The following is a 26933-nucleotide window of genomic DNA, read 5'->3' as shown; positions in this document are numbered from 1 at the left end:
ACTTTTAAATAAACAGAGTAGAGGTGTACCGCCCGGTACAGTTACCTAACAACCGTACAGTTTGTGATGTGAAGTATTGTTACCTAACAACCGTGCAGTTTGTGATGTGAAGTATTTTTACCTAACAACCGTACAGTTTGTGATGAAGTATTGTTACCTAACAACCGTACAGTGTGTGGTGTGAAGTATTGTTACCTAACAACCGTACAGTTTGTGATGTGAAGTATTGTTATCTAACAAACATACAGTTTGTGAAGTGAAGTATTGTTACCTAACAACCGTAGAGATTGTGACGTGATGTATTGTTACCTAACAACCGTACAGTTTGTGATGTGATGTATTGTTACCTAACATCCGTACAGTTTGTGATGTGAAGTATGGTTACTTAACAACCGAAGAGTTTGTGATGTGAAGTATGTTTACCCAACAACCGTACTGTTTGTGATGTGAAGTATTGTTACCTAACAACCGTACAGTGTGTGAAGTGAAGTATTGTTACGTAACAACCGTACAGTTTGTGATGTGAAGTATTGTTATTACAAACAACCGTACAGTTTGTGATGTGAAGTATTGTTAATTACCTAACAACCGTACAGTGTGTGATGTGAAGTATTGTTACATAACAACCGTACAGTTTGTGATGTGAAGTATTGTTACCTAACAACCGTACAGTTTGTGAAGTGAAGTATTGTTACCTAACAACCGTACAGTTTGTGATGTGAAGTATTGTTAATTACCTAACAACCGTACAGTTTGTGACGTGAAGTATTGTTACCTAACAACCGTACAGTTTGTGATGTGAAGTATTGTTAATTACCTAACAACCGTACAGTTTATGATGTGAAGTATTGTTACCTAAAAACCGTACAGTTTGTAGTGTGAAGTATTGTTTCATAACAACCGTACAGTGTGTGAAATATGGTTACCTAACAACCCTACAGTTTGTGATGTGAAGTATTGTTACCTAACAACCGTGCAGTTTGTGATGTGAAGTATTTTTACCTAACAACCGTACAGTTTGTGATGAAGTATTGTTACCTAACAACCGTACAGTTTTTGGTGTGAAGTATTGTTACCTAACAAACATACAGTTTGTGAAGTGAAGTATTGTTATCTAACAAACATACAGTTTGTGAAGTGAAGTATTGTTACCTAACAACCGTCGAGATTGTGACGTGATGTATTGTTACCTAACAACCGTACAGTTTGTGATGTGAAGTATTGTTACCTAACAACCGCACAGTTTGTGGTGTGAAGTATTGTTTCATTACAACCGTACAGTGTGTGAAATATTGTTACCTAACAACCGTACAGTTTGTGATGTGAAGTAGTGTTACCTAACAACCGTGCAGTTTGTGATGTGAAGTATTGTTACCTAACAACCGTACACTTTGTGATGTGAAGTATTGTTACCTAACAACCGTACTGTTTGTGGTGTGAAGTATTGTTACCTAACAAACATACAGTTTGTGATGTGAAGTATTGTTACCTAAAAACCATACAGTTTGTGATGTGAAGTATTGTTACCTAACAACCGTACAGTTTGTGGTGTGAAGTATTGTTACCTAACAACCGTACAGTGTGTGAAGTGAAGTATTGTTACCTAACAATCGTACAGTTTGTGATGTTGAAGTATTGTTACCCAAAAACCGTACAGTGTGTGAAGTGAAGAATTGTTACCTAACAACCGTACAGTGTGTGAAATATTGTCACCTAACAACCGTACAGTGCGTGAAGTATTGTTAAATAACAACCGTACAGTTTGTGACGTGAAGTATTGTTACCTAACAGCCCTACAGTTTGTGATGTGAAGTATTGTTACCTAACAACCATACAGTTTGTGATGTGAAGTATTGTTACCTAAAAACCGTACAGTTTGTGGTGTGAAGTATTGTTACCTAACAACCGTACAGTGTGTGAAGTGATGTATTGTTACCTAACGACGGTGCAGTTTGTGATGTGTAGTATTGTTACCTAACAAGCGTGCAGTTTGTGATGTGAAGTGAAGTTATGTTACCTAACAACCGTACAGTTTGTGATGTGATGCATTGTTACCTAACATCCGTACAGTTTGTGATGTGAAGTATAGTTACTTAACAACCGTACAGTTTGTGATGTGAAGTATGGTTACCTAACAACCGTACCGTTTGTGATGTGAATTATTGTTACCTAACAACCGTACAGTGTGTGAAGTGAAGTATTGTTACATAACAACCGTACAGTTTGTGATGTGAGGTATTGTTACCTAACAACCGTACAGTTTGTGATGTGAAGTATTGTTAATTACCTAACAACCGTACAGTGTGTGATTTGAAGTATTGTTACATAACAACCGTACAGTTTGTGATGTGAAGTATTGTTACCTAACAACCGTACAGTTTGTGATGTGAAGTATTGATACCTAACAACCGTAAAGTTTGTGATGTGAAGTATTGTTAATTACCTAACAACCGTACAGTTTGTGATGTGAAGTATTGTTACCTAACAACCGTACAGTTTGTGATGTGAAGTATTGTTAATTACCTAACAACCGTACAGTTTGTGATGTGAAGTATTGTCACCTAACAACCGTACAGTTTGTGGTGTGAAGTATAGATTCATAACAACCGTACAGTGTGCGAAATACTGTTACCTAACAACCGTACAGTTTGTGATGTGAGGTATTGTTACCCAACAACCGTGCAGTTTGTGATTTGAAGTATTGTTACCTAACAACCGTACAGTTTGTGATGTGAAGTATTGTTACCTAACAACCGTACAGTTTCTGGTGTGAAGTATTGTTACCTAACAAACATACAGTTTGTGAAGTTAAGTATTGCTACCTAACAAACATACAGTTTGTGAAGTGAAGTATTGTTACCTAACAACCGTACAGATTGTGACGTGATGTGTTGTTACCTAACAACCGTACAGTTTGTGATGTGAAGTATTGTTACCTAACAACCGTACAGTGTGTGAAGTGATGTATTGTTACCTAACAACCGTACAGTTTGTGATGTGAAGTATTGTTACCTAACAACCGTACAGTTTGTGATGTGAAGTATTGTTACCTAACAACCGTAGAGTTTGTGATGTGAAGTATTGTCAATTACCTAACAACCGGACAGTTTGTGATGTGAAGTATTGTTACCTAACAACCGTACAGTTTGTGATGTGAAGTATTGTTAATTACCTAACAACCGTACAGTTTGTGATGTGAAGTATTGTTACTTAACAACCGTACAGTTTGTGGTGTGAAGTATTGTTTCATAACAACCGTACAGTGTGTGAAATATTGTTACCTAACCACCGTACAGTTTGTGATGTGAAGTATTGTTACCTAACAACCGTACAGTTTGTGATGTGAAGTATTGTTACCTAACAACCGTACAGTTTGTGGTGTGAAGTATTGTTACCTAACAAACATACAGTTTGTGAAGTGAAGTATTGTTACCTAACAAACATACAGTTTGTGAAGTGAAGTATTGATACCTAACAACCGTACAGTTTGTGATGTGAAGTATTGTTACCTAACAACCGTACAGTATGTGACGTGAAGTATTGTCACCTAACAACCGTACAGTTTGTGGTGTGAAGTATTGTTACCTAACAAATATATAGTTTATGAAGTGAAGTATTGTTACCTAACAAGCATACAGTTTGTGAAATGAAGTATTGTTACCTAACAACCGTACAGATTGTGATGTGAAGTATTGTTACCTAACAACCGTACAGTTTGTGTTGTGAAGTATTGTTAATAACCTAACAACCGTACCGTTTGTGATGTGAAGTATTGTTACCTAACAATCGTACGGTGTGTGAAGTGATGTATTGTTATCTAACAACCGTACAGTTTGTGATGTGAAGTATTGTTACCTACAACCGTACAGTGTGTGAAGTGAAGTATTGTTACCTAACAACCGTACAGTTTGTGATGTGAAGTATTGTTACCTAACAACCGTACAGTTTGTGGTGTGAAGTATTGTTACCTAACATTCGTAGAGTGTGTGAAGTGAAGAATTGGTACCTAACAACCGTACAGTTTGTGATGTGACGTATTGTTAACTAACATTCGTACAGAGTGTGAAGTGAAATATTGTTACCTAACAATCGTACATTTTGTGATGTTGAATTATTGTTACCCAACAACCGTACAGTGTGTGAAATGAAGTACTGTTACCTAACAACCTTACAGTTTGTGGTGTTAAGTATTGTTACCTAACAACCGTACAGTGTGTGAAGTGAAGTATTTTTACCTAACAAACACACAGTTTGTGAAGTGAAGTATTGTTACCTAACAACCGTACACTTTGTGATGTGAAGTATTGTTACCTAACAACCGTACAGTTTGTGATGCGAAGTATTGTTACCTAACAACCGTACTGTTTGTGGTGTGAAGTATTGTTACCTAACAAACATACAGTTTGTGATGTGAAGTATTGTTACCTAACAACCATACAGTTTGTGATGTGAAGTATTGTTACCTAACAACCGTACAGTTTGTGGTGTGAAGTATTGTTACCTAACAACCGTACAGTGTGTGAAGTGAAGTATTGTTACCTAACAATCGTACAGTTTGTGATGTTGAAGTATTGTTACCCAAAAACCGTACAGTGTGTGAAGTGAAGAATTGTTACCTAACAACCGTACAGTGTGTGAAATATTGTCACCTAACAAGCGTACAGTGCGTGAAGAATTGTTACCTAACAACCGTACAGTTTGTGACGTGAAGTATTGTTACCTAACAGCCCTACATTTTGTGATGTGAAGTATTGTTAGCTAACAACCATACAGTTTGTGATGTGAAGTATTGTTACCTAACAACCGTACAGTTTGTGGTGTGAAGTATTGTTACCTAACAACCGTACAGTGTGTGAAGTGAAGTATTGTTACCTAACAAACATCCAGTTTGTGAAGTGAAGTATTGTTACCTAACAACCGTACAGATTGTGACGTGATGTATTGTTACCTAACAACCGTACAGTTTGTGATGTGATGTATTGTTACCTAACATCCGTACAGTTTGTGATGTGAAGTATGGTTACTTAACAACCGTACAGTTTGTGATGTGAAGTATGGTTACCTAACAACCGTACCGTTTGTGATGTGAATTATTGTTACCTAACAACCGTACAGTGTGTGAAGTGAAGTATTGTGACATAACAACCGTACAGTTTGTGATGTGAAGTATTGTTACCTAACAACCCTACAGTTTGTGATGTGAAGTATTGTTAATTACCTAACAACCGTACAGTGTGTGATGTGAAGTATTGTTACATAACAACCGTACAGTTTGTGATGTGAAGTATTGTTACCTAACAACCGTACAGTTTGTGAAGTGAAGTATTGTTACCTAACAACCGTACAGTTTGTGATGTGAAGTATTGTTAATTACCTAACAACCGTACAGTTTGTGACGTGAAGTATTGTTACCTAACAACCGTACAGTTTGTGATGTGAAGTATTGTTAATTACCTAACAACCGTACAGTTTATGATGTGAAGTATTGTTACCTAACAACCGTACAGTTTGTAGTGTGAAGTATTGTTTCATAACAACCGTACAGTGTGTGAAATATGGTTACCTAACAACCCTACAGTTTGTGATGTGAAGTATTGTTACCTAACAACCGTGCAGTTTGTGATGTGAAGTATTTTTACATAACAACCGTACAGTTTGTGATGAAGTATTGTTACCTAACAACCGTACAGTTTGTGGTGTGAAGTATTGTTACCTAACAAACATACAGTTTGTGAAGTGAAGTATTGTTATCTAACAAACATACAGTTTGTGAAGTGAAGTATTGTTACCTAACAACCGTAGAGATTGTGACGTGATGGATTGTTACATAACAACCGTACAGTTTGTGATGTGAAGTATTGTTACCTAACAACCGCACAGTTTGTGGTGTGAAGTATTGTTTCATTACAACCGTACAGTGTGTGAAATATTGTTACCTAACAACCGTACAGTTTGTGATGTGCAGTAGTGTTACCTAACAACCGTGCAGTTTGTGATGTGAAGTATTGTTACCTAACAACCGTACAGTTTGTGATGTGAAGTATTGTTACCTAACAACCGTACTGTTTGTGGTGTGAAGTATTGTTACCTAACAAACATACAGTTTGTGATGTGAAGTATTGTTACCTAAAAACCATACAGTTTGTGATGTGAAGTATTGTTACCTAACAACCGTACAGTTTGTGGTGTGAAGTATTGTTACCTAACAACCGTACAGTGTGTGAAGTGAAGTATTGTTACCTAACAATCGTACAGTTTGTGATGTTGAAGTATTGTTACCCAAAAACCGTACAGTGTGTGAAGTGAAGAATTGTTACCTAACAACCGTACAGTGTGTGAAATATTGTCACCTAACAACCGTACAGTGCGTGTAGTATTGTTAAATAACAACCGTACAGTTAGTGACGTGAAGTATTGTTACCTAACAGCCCTACAGTTTGTGATGTGAAGTATTGTTACCTAACAACCATACAGTTTGTGATGTGAAGTATTGTTACCTAAAAACCGTACAGTTTGTGGTGTGAAGTATTGTTACCTAACAACCGTACAGTGTGTGAAGTGATGTATTGTTACCTAACAACTGTGCAGTTTGTGATGTGTAGTATTGTTACCTAACAACCGTGCAGTTTGTGATGTGAAGTGAAGTTATGTTACCTAACAACCGTACAGTTTGTGATGTGATGCATTGTTACCTAACATCCGTACAGTTTGTGATGTGAAGTATAGTTACTTAACAACCGTACAGTTTGTGATGTGAAGTATGGTTACCTAACAACCGTACCGTTTGTGATGTGAATTATTGTTACCTAACAACCGTACAGTGTGTGAAGTGAAGTATTGTTACATAACAACCGTACAGTTTGTGATGTGAGGTATTGCTACCTAACAACCGTACAGTTTGTGATGTGAAGTATTGTTAATTACCTAACAACCGTACAGTGTGTGATTTGAAGTATTGTTACATAACAACCGTACAGTTTGTGATGTGAAGTATTGTTACCTAACAACCGTACAGTTTGTGATGTGAAGTATTGATACCTAACAACCGTAAAGTTTGTGATGTGAAGTATTGTTAATTACCTAACAACCGTACAGTTTGTGATGTGAAGTATTGTTACCTAACAACCGTACAGTTTGTGATGTGAAGTATTGTTAATTACCTAACAACCGTACAGTTTGTGATGTGAAGTATTGTTACCTAACAACCGTACAGTTTGTGGTGTGAAGTATAGTTTCATAACAACCGTACAGTGTGCGAAATATTGTTACCTAACAACCGTACAGTTTGTGATGTGAGGTATTGTTACCCAACAACCGTGCAGTTTGTGATTTGAAGTATTGTCACCTAACAACCGTACAGTTTGTGATGTGAAGTATTGTTACCTAACAACCGTAAAGTTTCTGGTGTGAAGTATTGTTACCTAACAAACATACAGTTTGTGAAGTGAAGTATTGCTACCTAACAAACATACAGTTTGTGAAGTGAAGCATTGTTACCTAACAACCGTACAGATTGTGACGTGATGTGTTGTTACCTAACAACCGTACAGTTTGTGATGTGAAGTATTGTTACCTAACAACCGTACAGTGTGTGAAGTGATGTATTGTTACCTAACAACCGTACAGTTTGTGATGTGAAGTATTGTTACCTAACAACCGTACAGTTTGTGATGTGAAGTATTGTTACCTAACAACCGTAGAGTTTGTGATGTGAAGTATTGTCAATTACCTAACAACCGGACAGTTTGTGATGTGAAGTATTGTTACCTAACAACCGTACAGTTTGTGACGTGAAGTATTGTTAATTACCTAACAACCGTACAGTTTGTGATGTGAAGTATTGTTACCTAACAACCGTACAGTTTGTGGTGTGAAGTATTGTTTCATAACAACCGTACAGTGTGTGAAATATTGTTACCTAACCACCGTACAGTTTGTGATGTGAAGTATTGTTACCTAACAACCGTACAGTTTGTGATGTGAAGTATTGTTACCTAACAACCGTACAGTTTGTGGTGTGAAGTATTGTTACCTAACAAACATACAGTTTTTGAAGTGAAGTATTGTTACCTAACAAACATACAGTTTGTGAAGTGAAGTATTGTTACCTAACAACCGTACAGTTTGTGATGTGAAGAATTGTTACCTAACAACCGTACAGTATGTGATGTGAAGTATTTTACCTAGCAACCGTACAGTTTGTGGTGTGAAGTATTGTTACCTAAAAAATATATAATTTATGAAGTGAAGTATTGTTACCTAACAAGCGTACAGTTTGTGGTGTGAAGTATTGTTACCTAACATTCGTAGAGTGTGTGAAGTGAAGAATTGGTACCTAACAACCGTACAGTTTGTGATGTGACGTATTGTTAACTAACATTCGTACAGAGTGTGAAGTGAAATATTGTTACCTAACAATCGTACATTTTGTGATGTTGAATTATTGTTACCCAACAACCGTACAGTGTGTGAAATGAAGTACTGTTACCTAACAACCTTACAGTTTGTGGTGTTAAGTATTGTTACCTAACAACCGTACAGAGTGTGAAGTGAAGTACTTTTACCTAACAAACACACAGTTTGTGAAGTGAAGTATTGTTACCTAACAACCGTACACTTTGTGATGTGAAGTATTGTTACCTAACAACCGTACAGTTTGTGATGCGAAGTATTGTTACCTAACAACCGTACTGTTTGTGGTGTGAAGTATTGTTACCTAACAAACATACAGTTTGTGATGTGAAGTATTGTTACCTAACAACCATACAGTTTGTGATGTGAAGTATTGTTACCTAACAACCGTACAGTTTGTGGTGTGAAGTATTGTTACCTAACAACCGTACAGTGTGTGAAGTGAAGTATTGTTACCTAACAATCGTACAGTTTGTGATGTTGAAGTATTGTTACCCAAAAACCGTACAGTGTGTGAAGTGAAGAATTGTTACCTAACAACCGCACAGTGTGTGAAATATTGTCACCTAACAAGCGTACAGTGCGTGAAGAATTGTTACCTAACAACCGTACAGTTTGTGACGTGAAGTATTGTTACCTAACAGCCCTACATTTTGTGATGTGAAGTATTGTTAGCTAACAACCATACAGTTTGTGATGTGAAGTATTGTTACCTAACAACCGTACAGTTTGTGGTGTGAAGTATTGTTACCTAACAACCGTACAGTGTGTGAAGTGAAGTATTGTTACCTAACAAACATCCAGTTTGTGAAGTGAAGTATTGTTACCTAACAACCGTACAGATTGTGACGTGATGTATTGTTACCTAACAACCGTACAGTTTGTGATGTGATGTATTGTTACCTAACATCCGTACAGTTTGTGATGTGAAGTATGGTTACTTAACAACCGTACAGTTTGTGATGTGAAGTATGGTTACCTAACAACCGTACCGTTTGTGATGTGAATTATTGTTACCTAACAACCGTACAGTGTGTGAAGTGAAGTATTGTTACATAACAACCGTACAGTTTGTGATGTGAAGTATTGTTACCTAACAACCCTACAGTTTGTGATGTGAAGTATTGTTAATTACCTAACAACCGTACAGTGTGTGATGTGAAGTATTGTTACATAACAACCGTACAGTTTGTGATGTGAAGTATTGTTACCTAACAACCGTACAGTTTGTGAAGTGAAGTATTGTTACCTAACAACCGTACAGTTTGTGATGTGAAGTATTGTTAATTACCTAACAACCGTACAGTTTGTGACGTGAAGTATTGTTACCTAACAACCGTACAGTTTGTGATGTGAAGTATTGTTAATTACCTAACAACCGTACAGTTTATGATGAAGTATTGTTACCTAACAACCGTACAGTTTGTAGTGTGAAGTATTGTTTCATAACAACCGTACAGTGTGTGAAATATGGTTACCTAACAACCCTACAGTTTGTGATGTGAAGTATTGTTACCTAACAACCGTGCAGTTTGTGATGTGAAGTATTTTTACCTAACAACCGTACAGTTTGTGATGAAGTATTGTTACCTAACAACCGTACAGTTTGTGGTGTGAAGTATTGTTACCTAACAAACATACAGTTTGTGAAGTGAAGTATTGTTATCTAACAAACATACAGTTTGTGAAGTGAAGTATTGTTACCTAACAACCGTAGAGATTGTGACGTGATGGATTGTTACCTAACAACCGTACAGTTTGTGATGTGAAGTATTGTTACCTAACAACCGCACAGTTTGTGGTGTGAAGTATTGTTTCATTACAACCGTACAGTGTGTGAAATATTGTTACCTAACAACCGTACAGTTTGTGATGTGAAGTAGTGTTACCTAACAACCGTGCAGTTTGTGATGTGAAGTATTGTTACCTAACAACCGTACAGTTTGTGATGTGAAGTATTGTTACCTAACAACCGTACTGTTTGTGGTGTGAAGTATTGTTACCTAACAAACATACAGTTTGTGATGTGAAGTATTGTTACCTAAAAACCATACAGTTTGTGATGTGAAGTATTGTTACCTAACAACCGTACAGTTTGTGGTGTGAAGTATTGTTACCTAACAACCGTACAGTGTGTGAAGTGAAGTATTGTTACCTAACAATCGTACAGTTTGTGATGTTGAAGTATTGTTACCCAAAAACCGTACAGTGTGTGAAGTGAAGAATTGTTACCTAACAACCGTACAGTGTGTGAAATATTGTCACCTAACAACCGTACAGTGCGTGAAGTATTGTTAAATAACAACCGTACAGTTAGTGACGTGAAGTATTGTTACCTAACAGCCCTACAGTTTGTGATGTGAAGTATTGTTACCTAACAACCATACAGTTTGTGATGTGAAGTATTGTTACCTAAAAACCGTACAGTTTGTGGTGTGAAGTATTGTTACCTAACAACCGTACAGTGTGTGAAGTGATGTATTGTTACCTAACAACTGTGCAGTTTGTGATGTGTAGTATTGTTACCTAACAACCGTGCAGTTTGTGATGTGAAGTGAAGTTATGTTACCTAACAACCGTACAGTTTGTGATGTGATGCATTGTTACCTAACATCCGTACAGTTTGTGATGTGAAGTATAGTTACTTAACAACCGTACAGTTTGTGATGTGAAGTATGGTTACCTAACAACCGTACCGTTTGTGATGTGAATTATTGTTACCTAACAACCGTACAGTGTGTGAAGTGAAGTATTGTTACATAACAACCGTACAGTTTGTGATGTGAGGTATTGTTACCTAACAACCGTACAGTTTGTGATGTGAAGTATTGTTAATTACCTAACAACCGTACAGTGTGTGATTTGAAGTATTGTTACATAACAACCGTACAGTTTGTGATGTGAAGTATTGTTACCTAACAACCGTACAGTTTGTGATGTGAAGTATTGATACCTAACAACCGTAAAGTTTGTGATGTGAAGTATTGTTAATTACCTAACAACCGTACAGTTTGTGATGTGAAGTATTGTTACCTAACAACCGTACAGTTTGTGATGTGAAGTATTGTTAATTACCTAACAACCGTACAGTTTGTGATGTGAAGTATTGTTACCTAACAACCGTACAGTTTGTGGTGTGAAGTATAGTTTCATAACAACCGTACAGTGTGCGAAATATTGTTACCTAACAACCGTACAGTTTGTGATGTGAGGTATTGTTACCCAACAACCGTGCAGTTTGTGATTTGAAGTATTGTCACCTAACAACCGTACAGTTTGTGATGTGAAGTATTGTTACCTAACAACCGTACAGTTTCTGGTGTGAAGTATTGTTACCTAACAAACATACAGTTTGTGAAGTGAAGTATTGCTACCTAACAAACATACAGTTTGTGAAGTGAAGTATTGTTACTAAAACCGTACAGATTGCGACGTGATGTGTTGTTACCTAACAACCGTACAGTTTCTGATGTGAAGTATTGTTACCTAACAACCGTACAGTGTGTGAAGTGATGTATTGTTACTTAACAACCGTACAGTTTGTGATGTGAAGTATTGTTACCTAACAACCGTACAGTTGGTGATGTGAAGTATTGTTACCTAACAACCGTAGAGTTTGTGATGTGAAGTATTGTCAATTACCTAACAACCGGACAGTTTGTGATGTGAAGTATTGTTACCTAACAACCGTACAGTTTGTGATGTGAAGTATTGTTAATTACCTAACAACCGTACAGTTTGTGATGTGAAGTATTGTTACCTAACAACCGTACAGTTTGTGGTGTGAAGTATTGTTTCATAACAACCGTACAGTGTGTGAAATATTGTTACCTAACCACCGTACAGTTTGTGATGTGAAGTATTGTTACCTAACAACCGTACAGTTTGTGATGTGAAGTATTGTTACCTAACAACCGTACAGTTTGTGGTGTGAAGTATTGTTACCTAACAAACATACAGTTTTTGAAGTGAAGTATTGTTACCTAACAAACATACAGTTTGTGAAGTGAAGTATTGTTACCTAACAACCGTACAGTTTGTGATGTGAAGAATTGTTACCTAACAACCGTACAGTATGTGATGTGAAGTATTGTTACCTAACAACCGTACAGTTTGTGGTGTGAAGTATTGTTACCTAAAAAATATATAATTTATGAAGTGAAGTATTGTTACCTAACAAGCATACAGTTTGTGAAATGAAGTATTGTTACCTAACAACCGTACAGATTGTGATGTGAAGTATTGTTACCTAACAACCGTACAGTTTGTGTTGTGAAGTATTGTTAATTACCTAACAACCGTACCGTTTGTGATGTGAAGTATTGTTACCTAACAATCGTACGGTGTGTGAAGTGAAGTATTGTTATCTAACAACCGTACAGTTTGTGATGTGAAGTATTGTTACCTACAACCGTACAGTGTGTGAAGTGAAGTATTGTTACCTAACAACCGTACAGTTTGTGACGTGAAGTATTGTTACCTAACAACCGTACAGTTTGTGGTGTGAAGTATTGTTACCTAACATTCGTAGAGTGTGTGAAGTGAAGAATTGGTACCCAACAACCGTACAGTTTGTGATGTGACGTATTGTTAACTAACATTCGTACAGAGTGTGAAGTGAAATATTGTTACCTAACAATCGTACATTTTGTGATGTTGAATTATTGTTACCCAACAACCGTACAGTGTGTGAAATGAAGTACTGTTACCTAACAACCTTACAGTTTGTGGTGTTAAGTATTGTTACCTAACAACCGTACAGTGTGTGAAGTGAAGTATTTTTACCTAACAAACACACAGTTTGTGAAGTGAAGTATTGTTACCTAACAACCGTACACTTTGTGATGTGAAGTATTGTTACCTAACAACCGTACAGTTTGTGATGCGAAGTATTGTTACCTAACAACCGTACTGTTTGTGGTGTGAAGTATTGTTACCTAACAAACATACAGTTTGTGATGTGAAGTATTGTTACCTAACAAACATACAGTTTGTGATGTGAAGTATTGTTACCTAACAACCGTACAGTTTGTGGTGTGAAGTATTGTTACCTAACAACCGTACAGTGTGTGAAGTGAAGTATTGTTACCTAACAATCGTACAGTTTGTGATGTTGAAGTATTGTTACCCAAAAACCGTACAGTGTGTGAAGTGAAGAATTGTTACCTAACAACCGTACAGTGTGTGAAATATTGTCACCTAACAAGCGTACAGTGCGTGAAGAATTGTTACCTAACAACCGTACAGTTTGTGACGTGAAGTATTGTTACCTAACAGCCCTACATTTTGTGATGTGAAGTATTGTTACCTAACAACCATACAGTTTGTGATGTGAAGTATTGTTACCTAACAACCGTACAGTTTGTGGTGTGAAGTATTGTTACCTAACAACCGTACAGTGTGTGAAGTGAAGTATTGTTACCTAGCAAACATCCAGTTTGTGAAGTGAAGTATTGTTACCTAACAACCGTACAGATTGTGACGTGATGTATTGTTACCTAACAACCGTACAGTTTGTGATGTGATGTATTGTTACCTAACATCCGTACAGTTTGTGATGTGAAGTATGGTTACTTAACAACCGTACAGTTTGTGATGTGAAGTATGGTTACCTAACAACCGTACCGTTTGTGATGTGAATTATTGTTACCTAACAACCGTACAGTGTGTGAAGTGAAGTATTGTTACATAACAACCGTACAGTTTGTGATGTGAAGTATTGTTACCTAACAACCGTACAGTTTGTGATGTGAAGTATTGTTAATTACCTAACAACCGTACAGTGTGTGATGTGAAGTATTGTTACATAACAACCGTACAGTGTGTGAAGTGAAGTATTGTTACATAACAACCGTACAGTTTGTGATGTGAAGTATTGTTACCTAACAACCGTACAGTTTGTGATGTGAAATATTGTTAATTACCTTACAACCGTACAGTGTGTGATGTGAAGTATTGTTACATAACAACCGTACAGTTTGTGATGTGAAGTATTGTTACCTAACAACCGTACAGTTTGTGAAGTGAAGTATTGTTACCTAACAACCGTACAGTTTGTGATGTGAAGTATTGTTAATTACCTAACAACCGTACAGTTTGTGACGTGAAGTATTGTTACCTAACAAGCGTACAGTTTGTGATGTGAAGTATTGTTAATTACCTAACAACCGTACAGTTTATGATGTGAAGTATTGTTACCTAACAACCGTACAGTTTGTAGTGTGAAGTATTGTTTCATAACAACCGTACAGTGTGTGAAATATGGTTACCTAACAACCCTACAGTTTGTGATGTGAAGTATTGTTACCTAACAACCGTGCAGTTTGTGATGTGAAGTATTTTTACCTAACAACCGTACAGTTTGTGATGAAGTATTGTTACCTAACAACCGTACAGTTTGTGGTGTGAAGTATTGTTACCTAACAAATATACAGTTTGTGAAGTGAAGTATTGTTATCTAACAAACATACAGTTTGTGAAGTGAAGTATTGTTACCTAACAACCGTAGAGATTGTGACGTGATGTATTGTTACCTAACAACCGTACAGTTTGTGATGTGAAGTATTGTTACCTAACAACCGCACAGTTTGTGGTGTGAAGTATTGTTTCATTACAACCGTACAGTGTGTGAAATATTGTTACCTAACAACCGTACAGTTTGGGATGTGAAGTAGTGTTACCTAACAACCGTGCAGTTTGTGATGTGAAGTATTGTTACCTAACAACCGTACAGTTTGTGATGTGAAGTATTGTTACCTAACAACCGTACTGTTTGTGGTGTGAAGTATTGTTACCTAACAAACATACAGTTTGTGATGTGAAGTATTGTTACCTAAAAACCATACAGTTTGTGATGTGAAGTATTGTTACCTAACAACCGTACAGTTTGTGGTGTGAAGTATTGTTACCTAACAACCGTACAGTGTGTGAAGTGAAGTATTGTTACCTAACAATCGTACAGTTTGTGATGTTGAAGTATTGTTACCCAAAAACCGTACAGTGTGTGAAGTGAAGAATTGTTACCTAACAACCGTACAGTGTGTGAAATATTGTCACCTAACAACCGTACAGTGCGTGAGGTATTGTTAAATAACAACCGTACAGTTAGTGACGTGAAGTATTGTTACCTAACAGCCCTACAGTTTGTGATGTGAAGTATTGTTAGCTAACAACCATACAGTTTGTGATGTGAAGTATTGTTACCTAACAACCGTACAGTTTGTGGTGTGAAGTATTGTTACCTAACAACCGTACAGTGTGTGAAGTGAAGTATTGTTACCTAACAAACATCCAGTTTGTGAAGTGAAGTATTGTTACCTAACAACCGTACAGATTGTGACGTGATGTATTGTTACCTAACAACCGTACAGTTTGTGATGTGATGTATTGTTACCTAACATCCGTACAGTTTGTGATGTGAAGTATGGTTACTTAACAACCGTACAGTTTGTGATGTGAAGTATGGTTACCTAACAACCGTACCGTTTGTGATGTGAATTATTGTTACCTAACAACCGTACAGTGTGTGAAGTGAAGTATTGTTACATAACAACCGTACAGTTTGTGATGTGAAGTATTGTTACCTAACAACCCTACAGTTTGTGATGTGAAGTATTGTTAATTACCTAACAACCGTACAGTGTGTGATGTGAAGGTTTGTTACATAACAACCGTACAGTTTGTGATGTGAAGTATTGTTACCTAACAACCGTACAGTTTGTGAAGTGAAGTATTGTTACCTAACAACCGTACAGTTTGTGATGTGAAGTATTGTTAATTACCTAACAACCGTACAGTTTGTGACGTGAAGTATTGTTACCTAACAACCGTACAGTTTGTGATGTGAAGTATTGTTAATTACCTAACAACCGTACAGTTTATGATGTGAAGTATTGTTACCTAACAACCGTACAGTTTGTAGTGTGAAGTATTGTTTCATAACAACCGTACAGTGTGTGAAATATGGTTACCTAACAACCCTACAGTTTGTGATGTGAAGTATTGTTACCTAACAACCGTGCAGTTTGTGATGTGAAGTATTTTTACCTAACAACCGTACAGTTTGTGATGAAGTATTGTTACCTAACAACCGTACAGTTTGTGGTGTGAAGTATTGTTACCTAACAAACATACAGTTTGTGAAGTGAAGTATTGTTATCTAACAAACATACAGTTTGTGAAGTGAAGTATTGTTACCTAACAACCGTAGAGATTGTGACGTGATGGATTGTTACCTAACAACCGTACAGTTTGTGATGTGAAGTATTGTTACCTAACAACCGCACAGTTTGTGGTGTGAAGTATTGTTTCATTACAACCGTACAGTGTGTGAAATATTGTTACCTAACAACCGTACAGTTTGTGATGTGAAGTAGTGTTACCTAACAACCGTGCAGTTTGTGATGTGAAGTATTGTTACCTAACAACCGTACAGTTTGTGATGTGAAGTATTGTTACCTAACAACCGTACTGTTTGTGGTGTGAAGTATTGTTACCTAACAAACATACAGTTTGTGATGTGAAGTATTGTTACCTAAAAACCATACAGTTTGTGATGTGAAGTATTGTTACCTAACAACCGTACAGTTTGTGGTGTGAAGTATTGTTACCTAACAACCGTACAGTGTGTGAAGTGAAGTATTGTTACCTAACAATCGTACAGTTTGTGATGTTGAAGTATTGTTACCCAAAAATCCGTACAGTGTGTGAAGTGAAGAATTGTTACCTAACAACCGTACAGTGTGTGAAATATTGTCACCTAACAACCGTACAGTGCGTGAAGTATTGTTAAATAACAACCGTACAGTTAGTGACGTGAAGTATTGTTACCTAACAGCCCTACAGTTTGTGATGTGAAGTATTGTTACCTAACAACCATACAGTTTGTGATGTGAAGTATTGTTACCTAAAAACCGTACAGTTTGTGGTGTGAAGTATTGTTACCTAACAACCGTACAGTGTGTGAAGTGATGTATTGTTACCTAACAACTGTGCAGTTTGTGATGTGTAGTATTGTTACCTAACAACCGTGCAGTTTGTGATGTGAAGTGAAGTTATGTTACCTAACAACCGTACAGTTTGTGATGTGATGCATTGTTACCTAACATCCGTACAGTTTGTGATGTGAAGTATAGTTACTTAACAACCGTACAGTTTGTGATGTGAAGTATGGTTACCTAACAACCGTACCGTTTGTGATGTGAATTATTGTTACCTAACAACCGTACAGTGTGTGAAGTGAAGTATTGTTACATAACAACCGTACAGTTTGTGATGTGAGGTATTGTTACCTAACAACCGTACAGTTTGTGATGTGAAGTATTGTTAATTACCTAACAACCGTACAGTGTGTGATTTGAAGTATTGTTACATAACAACCGTACAGTTTGTGATGTGAAGTATTGTTACCTAACAACCGTACAGTTTGTGATGTGAAGTATTGATACCTAACAACCGTAAAGTTTGTGATGTGAAGTATTGTTAATTACCTAACAACCGTACAGTTTGTGATGTGAAGTATTGTTACCTAACAACCGTACAGTTTGTGATGTGAAGTATTGTTAATTACCTAACAACCGTACAGTTTGTGATGTGAAGTATTGTTACCTAACAACCGTACAGTTTGTGGTGTGAAGTATAGTTTCATAACAACCGTACAGTGTGCGAAATATTGTTACCTAACAACCGTACAGTTTGTGATGTGAGGTATTGTTACCCAACAACCGTGCAGTTTGTGATTTGAAGTATTGTCACCTAACAACCGTACAGTTTGTGATGTGAAGTATTGTTACCTAACAACCGTACAGTTTCTGGTGTGAAGTATTGTTACCTAACAAACATACAGTTTGTGAAGTGAAGTATTGCTACCTAACAAACATACAGTTTGTGAAGTGAAGTATTGTTACTAAAACCGTACAGATTGCGACGTGATGTGTTGTTACCTAACAACCGTACAGTTTCTGATGTGAAGTATTGTTACCTAACAACCGTACAGTGTGTGAAGTGATGTATTGTTACTTAACAACCGTACAGTTTGTGATGTGAAGTATTGTTACCTAACAACCGTACAGTTTGTGATGTGAAGTATTGTTACCTAACAACCGTAGAGTTTGTGATGTGAAGTATTGTCAATTACCTAACAACCGGACAGTTTGTGATGTGAAGTATTGTTACCTAACAACCGTACAGTTTGTGATGTGAAGTATTGTTAATTACCTAACAACCGTACAGTTTGTGATGTGAAGTATTGTTACCTAACAACCGTACAGTTTGTGGTGTGAAGTATTGTTTCATAACAACCGTACAGTGTGTGAAATATTGTTACCTAACCACCGTACAGTTTGTGATGTGAAGTATTGTTACCTAACAACCGTACAGTTTGTGATGTGAAGTATTGTTACCTAACAACCGTACAGTTTGTGGTGTGAAGTATTGTTACCTAACAAACATACAGTTTTTGAAGTGAAGTATTGTTACCTAACAAACATACAGTTTGTGAAGTGAAGTATTGTTACCTAACAACCGTACAGTTTGTGATGTGAAGAATTGTTACCTAACAACCGTACAGTATGTGATGTGAAGTATTGTTACCTAACAACCGTACAGTTTGTGGTGTGAAGTATTGTTACCTAAAAAATATATAATTTATGAAGTGAAGTATTGTTACCTAACAAGCATACAGTTTGTGAAATGAAGTATTGTTACCTAACAACCGTACAGATTGTGATGTGAAGTATTGTTACCTAACAACCGTACAGTTTGTGTTGTGAAGTATTGTTAATTACCTAACAACCGTACCGTTTGTGATGTGAAGTATTGTTACCTAACAATCGTACGGTGTGTGAAGTGAAGTATTGTTATCTAACAACCGTACAGTTTGTGATGTGAAGTATTGTTACCTACAACCGTACAGTGTGTGAAGTGAAGTATTGTTACCTAACAACCGTACAGTTTGTGATGTGAAGTATTGTTACCTAACAACCGTACAGTTTGTGGTGTGAAGTATTGTTACCTAACATTCGTAGAGTGTGTGAAGTGAAGAATTGGTACCCAACAACCGTACAGTTTGTGATGTGACGTATTGTTAACTAACATTCGTACAGAGTGTGAAGTGAAATATTGTTACCTAACAATCGTACATTTTGTGATGTTGAATTATTGTTACCCAACAACCGTACAGTGTGTGAAATGAAGTACTGTTACCTAACAACCTTACAGTTTGTGGTGTTAAGTATTGTTACCTAACAACCGTACAGTGTGTGAAGTGAAGTATTTTTACCTAACAAACACACAGTTTGTGAAGTGAAGTATTGTTACCTAACAACCGTACACTTTGTGATGTGAAGTATTGTTACCTAACAACCGTACAGTTTGTGATGCGAAGTATTGTTACCTAACAACCGTACTGTTTGTGGTGTGAAGTATTGTTACCTAACAAACATACAGTTTGTGATGTGAAGTATTGTTACCTAACAAACATACAGTTTGTGATGTGAAGTATTGTTACCTAACAACCGTACAGTTTGTGGTGTGAAGTATTGTTACCTAACAACCGTACAGTGTGTGAAGTGAAGTATTGTTACCTAACAATCGTACAGTTTGTGATGTTGAAGTATTGTTACCCAAAAACCGTACAGTGTGTGAAGTGAAGAATTGTTACCTAACAACCGTACAGTGTGTGAAATATTGTCACCTAACAAGCGTACAGTGCGTGAAGAATTGTTACCTAACAACCGTACAGTTTGTGACGTGAAGTATTGTTACCTAACAGCCCTACATTTTGTGATGTGAAGTATTGTTACCTAACAACCATACAGTTTGTGATGTGAAGTATTGTTACCTAACAACCGTACAGTTTGTGGTGTGAAGTATTGTTACCTAACAACCGTACAGTGTGTGAAGTGAAGTATTGTTACCTAGCAAACATCCAGTTTGTGAAGTGAAGTATTGTTACCTAACAACCGTACAGATTGTGACGTGATGTATTGTTACCTAACAACCGTACAGTTTGTGATGTGATGTATTGTTACCTAACATCCGTACAGTTTGTGATGTGAAGTATGGTTACTTAACAACCGTACAGTTTGTGATGTGAAGTATGGTTACCTAACAACCGTACCGTTTGTGATGTGAATTATTGTTACCTAACAACCGTACAGTGTGTGAAGTGAAGTATTGTTACATAACAACCGTACAGTTTGTGATGTGAAGTATTGTTACCTAACAACCGTACAGTTTGTGATGTGAAGTATTGTTAATTACCTAACAACCGTACAGTGTGTGATGTGAAGTATTGTTACATAACAACCGTACAGTGTGTGAAGTGAAGTATTGTTACATAACAACCGTACAGTTTGTGATGTGAAGTATTGTTACCTAACAACCGTACAGTTTGTGATGTGAAATATTGTTAATTACCTAACAACCGTACAGTGTGTGATGTGAAGTATTGTTACATAACAACCGTACAGTTTGTGATGTGAAGTATTGTTACCTAACAACCGTACAGTTTGTGAAGTGAAGTATTGTTACCTAACAACCGTACAGTTTGTGATGTGAAGTATTGTTAATTACCTAACAACCGTACAGTTTGTGACGTGAAGTATTGTTACCTAACAAGCGTACAGTTTGTGATGTGAAGTATTGTTAATTACCTAACAACCGTACAGTTTATGATGTGAAGTATTGTTACCTAACAACCGTACAGTTTGTAGTGTGAAGTATTGTTTCATAACAACCGTACAGTGTGTGAAATATGGTTACCTAACAACCCTACAGTTTGTGATGTGAAGTATTGTTACCTAACAACCGTGCAGTTTGTGATGTGAAGTATTTTTACCTAACAACCGTACAGTTTGTGATGAAGTATTGTTACCTAACAACCGTACAGTTTGTGGTGTGAAGTATTGTTACCTAACAAATATACAGTTTGTGAAGTGAAGTATTGTTATCTAACAAACATACAGTTTGTGAAGTGAAGTATTGTTACCTAACAACCGTAGAGATTGTGACGTGATGTATTGTTACCTAACAACCGTACAGTTTGTGATGTGAAGTATTGTTACCTAACAACCGCACAGTTTGTGGTGTGAAGTATTGTTTCATTACAACCGTACAGTGTGTGAAATATTGTTACCTAACAACCGTACAGTTTGTGATGTGAAGTAGTGTTACCTAACAACCGTGCAGTTTGTGATGTGAAGTATTGTTACCTAACAACCGTACAGTTTGTGATGTGAAGTATTGTTACCTAACAACCGTACTGTTTGTGGTGTGAAGTATTGTTACCTAACAAACATACAGTTTGTGATGTGAAGTATTGTTACCTAAAAACCATACAGTTTGTGATGTGAAGTATTGTTACCTAACAACCGTACAGTTTGTGGTGTGAAGTATTGTTACCTAACAACCGTACAGTGTGTGAAGTGAAGTATTGTTACCTAACAATCGTACAGTTTGTGATGTTGAAGTATTGTTACCCAAAAACCGTACAGTGTGTGAAGTGAAGAATTGTTACCTAACAACCGTACAGTGTGTGAAATATTGTCACCTAACAACCGTACAGTGCGTGAGGTATTGTTAAATAACAACCGTACAGTTAGTGACGTGAAGTATTGTTACCTAACAGCCCTACAGTTTGTGATGTGAAGTATTGTTACCTAACAACCATACAGTTTGTGATGTGAAGTATTGTTACCTAAAAACCGTACAGTTTGTGGTGTGAAGTATTGTTACCTAACAACCGTACAGTGTGTGAAGTGATGTATTGTTACCTAACAACTGTGCAGTTTGTGATGTGTAGTATTGTTACCTAACAACCGTGCAGTTTGTGATGTGAAGTGAAGTTATGTTACCTAACAACCGTACAGTTTGTGATGTGATGCATTGTTACCTAACATCCGTACAGTTTGTGATGTGAAGTATAGTTACTTAACAACCGTACAGTTTGTGATGTGAAGTATGGTTACCTAACAACCGTACCGTTTGTGATGTGAATTATTGTTACCTAACAACCGTACAGTGTGTGAAGTGAAGTATTGTTACATAACAACCGTACAGTTTGTGATGTGAGGTATTGTTACCTAACAACCGTACAGTTTGTGATGTGAAGTATTGTTAATTACCTAACAACCGTACAGTGTGTGATTTGAAGTATTGTTACATAACAACCGTACAGTTTGTGATGTGAAGTATTGTTACCTAACAACCGTACAGTTTGTGATGTGAAGTATTGATACCTAACAACCGTAAAGTTTGTGATGTGAAGTATTGTTAATTACCTAACAACCGTACAGTTTGTGATGTGAAGTATTGTTACCTAACAACCGTACAGTTTGTGATGTGAAGTATTGTTAATTACCTAACAACCGTACAGTTTGTGATGTGAAGTATTGTTACCTAACAACCGTACAGTTTGTGGTGTGAAGTATAGTTTCATAACAACCGTACAGTGTGCGAAATATTGTTACCTAACAACCGTACAGTTTGTGATGTGAGGTATTGTTACCCAACAACCGTGCAGTTTGTGATTTGAAGTATTGTCACCTAACAACCGTACAGTTTGTGATGTGAAGTATTGTTACCTAACAACCGTACAGTTTCTGGTGTGAAGTATTGTTACCTAACAAACATACAGTTTGTGAAGTGAAGTATTGCTACCTAACAAACATACAGTTTGTGAAGTGAAGTATTGTTACTAAAACCGTGCAGATTGCGACGTGATGTGTTGTTACCTAACAACCGTACAGTTTCTGATGTGAAGTATTGTTACCTAACAACCGTACAGTGTGTGAAGTGATGTATTGTTACCTAACAACCGTACAGTTTGTGATGTGAAGTATTGTTACCTAACAACCGTACAGTTTGTGATGTGAAGTATTGTTACCTAACAACCGTAGAGTTTGTGATGTGAATTATTGTCAATTACCTAACAACCGGACAGTTTGTGATGTGAAGTATTGTTACCTATTAACCGTACAGTTTGTGATGTGAAGTATTGTTAATTACCTAACAACCGTACAGTTTGTGATGTGAAGTATTGTTACCTAACAACCGTACAGTTTGTGGTGTGAAGTATTGTTTCATAACAACCGTACAGTGTGTGAAATATTGTTACCTAACCACCGTACAGTTTGTGATGTGAAGTATTGTTACCTAACAACCGTACAGTTTGTGATGTGAAGTATTGTTACCTAACAACCGTACAGTTTGTGGTGTGAAGTATTGTTACCTAACAAACATACAGTTTTTGAAGTAAAGTATTGTTACCTAACAAACAAACAGTTTGTGAAGTGAAGTATTGTTACCTAACAACCGTACAGTTTGTGATGTGAAGAATTGTTACCTAACAACCGTACAGTATGTGATGTGAAGTATTGTTACCTAACAACCGTACAGTTTGTGGTGTGAAGTATTGTTACCTAAAAAATATATAATTTATGAAGTGAAGTATTGTTACCTAACAAGCATACAGTTTGTGAAATGAAGTATTGTTACCTAACAACCGTACAGATTGTGATGTGAAGTATTGTTACCTAACAACCGTACAGTTTGTGTTGTGAAGTATTGTTAATTACCTAACAACCGTACCGTTTGTGATGTGAAGTATTGTTACCTAACAATCGTACGGTGTGTGAAGTGAAGTATTGTTATCTAACAACCGTACAGTTTGTGATGTGAAGTATTGTTACCTACAACCGTACAGTGTGTGAAGTGAAGTATTGTTACCTAACAACCGTACAGTTTGTGACGTGAAGTATTGTTACCTAACAACCGTACAGTTTGTGGTGTGAAGTATTGTTACCTAACATTCGTAGAGTGTGTGAAGTGAAGAATTGGTACCCAACAACCGTACAGTTTGTGATGTGACGTATTGTTAACTAACATTCGTACAGAGTGTGAAGTGAAATATTGTTACCTAACAATCGTACATTTTGTGATGTTGAATTATTGTTACCCAACAACCGTACAGTGTGTGAAATGAAGTACTGTTACCTAACAACCTTACAGTTTGTGGTGTTAAGTATTGTTACCTAACAACCGTACAGTGTGTGAAGTGAAGTATTTTTACCTAACAAACACACAGTTTGTGAAGTGAAGTATTGTTACCTAACAACCGTTTAGTTTGTGATGTGAAGTATTGTTACCTAACAACCGTACTGTTTGTGGTGTGAAGTATTGTTACCTAACAAACATACAGTTTGTGATGTGAAGTATTGTTACCTAAAAACCATACAGTTTGTGATGTGAAGTATTGTTACCTAACAACCGTACAGTTTGTGGTGTGAAGTATTGTTACCTAACAACCGCACAGTGTGTGAAGTGAAGTATTGTTACCTAACAATCGTACAGTTTGTGATGTTGAAGTATTGTTACCCAAAAACCGTACAGTGTGTGAAGTGAAGAATTGTTACCTAACAACCGTACAGTGTGTGAAATATTGTCACCTAACAACCGTACAGTGCGTGAGGTATTGTTAAATAACAACCGTACAGTTAGTGACGTGAAGTATTGTTACCTAACAGCCCTACAGTTTGTGATGTGAAGTATTGTTAGCTAACAACCATACAGTTTGTGATGTGAAGTATTGTTACCTAACAACCGTACAGTTTGTGGTGTGAAGTATTGTTACCTAACAACCGTACAGTGTGTGAAGTGAAGTATTGTTACCTAACAAACATCCAGTTTGTGAAGTGAAGTATTGTTACCTAACAACCGTACAGATTGTGACGTGATGTATTGTTACCTAACAACCGTACAGTTTGTGATGTGATGTATTGTTACCTAACATCCGTACAGTTTGTGATGTGAAGTATGGTTACTTAACAACCGTACAGTTTGTGATGTGAAGTATGGTTACCTAACAACCGTACCGTTTGTGATGTGAATTATTGTTACCTAACAACCGTACAGTGTGTGAAGTGAAGTATTGTTACATAACAACCGTACAGTTTGTGATGTGAAGTATTGTTACCTAACAACCCTACAGTTTGTGATGTGAAGTATTGTTAATTACCTAACAACCGTACAGTGTGTGATGTGAAGTATTGTTACATAACAACCGTACAGTTTGTGATGTGAAGTATTGTTACCTAACAACCGTACAGTTTGTGAAGTGAAGTATTGTTACCTAACAACCGTACAGTTTGTGATGTGAAGTATTGTTAATTACCTAACAACCGTACAGTTTGTGACGTGAAGTATTGTTACCTAACAACCGTACAGTTTGTGATGTGAAGTATTGTTAATTACCTAACAACCGTACAGTTTATGATGTGAAGTATTGTTACCTAACAACCGTACAGTTTGTAGTGTGAAGTATTGTTTCATAACAACCGTACAGTGTGTGAAATATGGTTACCTAACAACCCTACAGTTTGTGATGTGAAGTATTGTTACCTAACAACCGTGCAGTTTGTGATGTGAAGTATTTTTACCTAACAACCGTACAGTTTGTGATGAAGTATTGTTACCTAACAACCGTACAGTTTGTGGTGTGAAGTATTGTTACCTAACAAACATACAGTTTGTGAAGTGAAGTATTGTTATCTAACAAACATACAGTTTGTGAAGTGAAGTATTGTTACCTAACAACCGTAGAGATTGTGACGTGATGGATTGTTACCTAACAACCGTACAGTTTGTGATGTGAAGTATTGTTACCTAACAACCGCACAGTTTGTGGTGTGAAGTATTGTTTCATTACAACCGTACAGTGTGTGAAATATTGTTACCTAACAACCGTACAGTTTGTGATGTGAAGTAGTGTTACCTAACAACCGTGCAGTTTGTGATGTGAAGTATTGTTACCTAACAACCGTACAGTTTGTGATGTGAAGTATTGTTACCTAACAACCGTACTGTTTGTGGTGTGAAGTATTGTTACCTAACAAACATACAGTTTGTGATGTGAAGTATTGTTACCTAAAAACCATACAGTTTGTGATGTGAAGTATTGTTACCTAACAACCGTACAGTTTGTGGTGTGAAGTATTGTTACCTAACAACCGTACAGTGTGTGAAGTGAAGTATTGTTACCTAACAATCGTACAGTTTGTGATGTTGAAGTATTGTTACCCAAAAACCGTACAGTGTGTGAAGTGAAGAATTGTTACCTAACAACCGTACAGTGTGTGAAATATTGTCACCTAACAACCGTACAGTGCGTGAAGTATTGTTAAATAACAACCGTACAGTTAGTGACGTGAAGTATTGTTACCTAACAGCCCTACAGTTTGTGATGTGAAGTATTGTTACCTAACAACCATACAGTTTGTGATGTGAAGTATTGTTACCTAAAAACCGTACAGTTTGTGGTGTGAAGTATTGTTACCTAACAACCGTACAGTGTGTGAAGTGATGTATTGTTACCTAACAACTGTGCAGTTTGTGATGTGTAGTATTGTTACCTAACAACCGTGCAGTTTGTGATGTGAAGTGAAGTTATGTTACCTAACAACCGTACAGTTTGTGATGTGATGCATTGTTACCTAACATCCGTACAGTTTGTGATGTGAAGTATA

Source organism: Anabrus simplex, chromosome 8, assembly GCF_040414725.1.
Source record: "Anabrus simplex isolate iqAnaSimp1 chromosome 8, ASM4041472v1, whole genome shotgun sequence".
Classification (NCBI taxonomy): Eukaryota; Metazoa; Arthropoda; class Insecta; order Orthoptera; family Tettigoniidae; genus Anabrus; species Anabrus simplex.
Note: the sequence above shows the minus strand (reverse complement) of the source record.